Source organism: Bactrocera latifrons, unplaced genomic scaffold (genome assembly GCF_001853355.1).
Source record: "Bactrocera latifrons isolate USDA-ARS-PBARC rearing strain unplaced genomic scaffold, ASM185335v1 scaffold_1146, whole genome shotgun sequence".
Classification (NCBI taxonomy): Eukaryota; Metazoa; Arthropoda; class Insecta; order Diptera; family Tephritidae; genus Bactrocera; species Bactrocera latifrons.
The window spans coordinates 11,028-14,046 of NW_017534571.1; the positions used below are offsets into that span (position 1 = coordinate 11,028).

General features: G+C 31.7%; 1 pseudogene; it reads left to right on the plus strand.

Moving 5' to 3' along the window:
• Window positions 1–1,753: 1,753 nt before the first annotated feature.
• Window positions 1,754–2,722, plus strand: LOC108976114 (annotated as a pseudogene).
• Window positions 2,723–3,019: the final 297 nt, after the last annotated feature.

The following is a 3,019-nucleotide window of genomic DNA, read 5'->3' on the forward strand; positions in this document are numbered from 1 at the left end:
ATTGACATAGTTCAGCGAATTAAAAGACAGCGGCTACGCTGGCTAGGTCATGTTGTCCGGATGGACGAAAACGCTCCAGCTCTGAAAGTATTCGAGAAAGTACCCGCCGGCGGAAGCAGAGGAAGGGGAAGACCTCCACTCCGTTGGAAGTACCAAGTGGAGTAGGACCTGGCTTCATTTGGAATATCTAATTGGCGCCACGTAGCGAAAAGAAGAAACGACTCTCGCGCTGTTGTTAACTCGGCTATAATCGCGTAAGCGGTGTCTACGCCAATCAAGAAGAAGAAGAACAAATGGGTAACAGATACGCTTTCTACTGTTTGTTCCTGCTAACATGTTTATTCGTAAAAGTAACAAACTGCTAACGAAAATAATAACACTAAGAGATAAGTGGATAACAAATACTTTCTGTTATGCATAACAAATAGGTTAGCTATGCGCTAACAAAAGAATTTGTTTCCCGTAACATACTGTAAAAAGATTTGCTAACAAATGCATGTATTGTGTTAGAACAAGGCAGCATGCGATATTTGCTATCGAGATAACCATTGAACATCAAAACACTATGTGGTACTTTTTTCCAACTCTCTGTAAAAAAGTCACATATATTTTAACGAATGGAAAAGTGAACAATTTAACCTTTTTTATTTGTGAAATATCTTCTTGAGCTCAACATCCAAGTAAAGAAGTTGTGTATATCAGCACTAAATACAAGACTGCATAAATAGTTTAAATAAATTAAAAGGTAAATATAGTCTTTTGAGAAGACACTACTCATTTGCTTGCAGCAAGCTTCAAAAAGTAGAACCGTACGAGACCACTATTATTTAATATTAATTTTAAAAATCCTACTTCGGAGCAAAAATGMGTATATGTATAATCGAACTATGTTCGCTTTTATTCATTAGAAAACTCTGATGTTGTTTTTATTTTAAAGAATTTTAGATATTCTGCATACGAACAAATATCTTTGACGAACAAATGAACATTTTTAGTGAGGAGGTTATCTAGTTCAAGAATATATATAGTTATACCCACGGGAAGATTCGAGATATGTAAAGCTGAAAATTACCACTATTTGAAGAACGTAGTTTTTCGATTTAAAATTAAAAATTAATTAATTTCGCATTTTTATGTCCACTAACAGTTCATTAATTCGTATGAATTTTTTTAGTATTAAACTTATTGTTCAATTTTATTTATTGGCAATATTACTACGATTCTTTCGGTTCGGATGGATAGAGAAGATCCTCAGGATTAAAAAATGTGTGCCCATATACCCTCCTCAGGCTCATAGTTTTCGAGATATTTCTATTTAAAGTTCAAAAATTTTTAAAAATAATGCTCGTTATTTCACTATGTTTAACCCAGTTTTCACACATTTTTCAATTAATATATGTATATTTAATTACACTGTATTGTACTCAAATAATATATAAAATATTTTCACTAATTGTGTATTTTTTAAGAAAATAAATATACTTTAAAAACTATTTTGCACATTCAAACTTCCAAGAGATTTGTGTGTTCAAAATTCTGTTTTATATTTAGAGATATAAAAGATTCAAAATAAAATATTGTTGTTATGGTATATAATCCATATACCATAATAAATAGAAAAAACTTGCGATAGAACGCAAAGATTTTCAGTATTTTTCTCTTTTTGATTAATATAGGTGTTCGATCGATGAGGGTTATTTTTTTGAAGCAAAACAAATACCTAGTAAACTATAAGTCTGATCAGACCAGAGATCATCCTCTTTCAGAGGAAACAAGTCGAAACAATTATAATTGTAATCGTACAATTCGATTCAATTTAGATTTTAAATTGCAATGCATTTTATTTTACGACAATCTTGGAAATATGCGAGACCGTTTTCAGTGGCAACCAAAGCATTTTGCGCAATTCACAATCAGCTGGAAGCGTCTATTTGGTGTTTTAAAAGAAATGGAAGCGGTAAGTAAATTCATAACAATTAATTAATGGCTTGTATTACTAATATTTAATTGATTATTTAATAGAAAAAAAGATTAAGGCTAAACGGCACATTTCGTTGGTCTGAAAGCCAAACGAAAGACCTTTTGACAAATATAGCGGACGCAATAAAGAGAATCCGGACCATTTTGAGGTAATATTGATATATTTTTTGTCATTTCATCATTTTACATTTTATGATCTGCTTTTAGAAACCAACAGCCCAAAGGTTTTACAACAAAATTGGCGAAAACGCTCCAAATTTAATGAATATTAAATGGGATATAATGAGGACTAAAATAAGGCATTTGAAAACGACTTTTTTTTATCTGCGCTCAAGTGGAAAGGAGAGACTGGTGCAAGCTTATTTGAAAGTGGTGATCCTCATAGTGTGGAAGAATATGTCCYTTTTTTTTGAAGACCTTCACGTGATATTTGGACGTCGCATAAGTGTTCAGCCACCAGCGATTTATCAATCAACAGAGTTGGTGCCAGCGTTGGACGATAAATATATAGAATATATTACCCCAGAGATAGACCCCGACACAAGTTCTTCGAGTCCGTTACCCAGTTCGTCCGTTATTATGAAATATGAAAAGATCTCATAGTAGTTCAAATCCATTTTCATTACTTTTCGAAATCCAAAATAAGAAGTTGGAACTAGAAACAAAAAAATTGGAATTTGAAAAAGAGAGAGAGGAAAACAATTTTCAATTGCAGAAATTACGGTTGGAGAAAGAAATGGWAGTAGAAATGGAAAATTTAGATTGGAACACGAACGATTGAAAAGCTAATTAGCTCATAAGTTGGCCAAATGTAATCATCTGTATTCCAATATAAGATTTTTGCTTTTTGTCTTTTTCTTTTTAATACATTTGTTGGTTTGTTTAACTTATAGTGACTTAGTGAATATAGTCCACCTTGGGTTTTTTTACTTTACCCGTATTAAGTTATTTCTTCAAATAATTTATGAGACTTGTTTATATAAAGAAATTGTATTTTAGCTTTAATAATTTAAAACTTACTCCTTTATTTGTTTGTTAT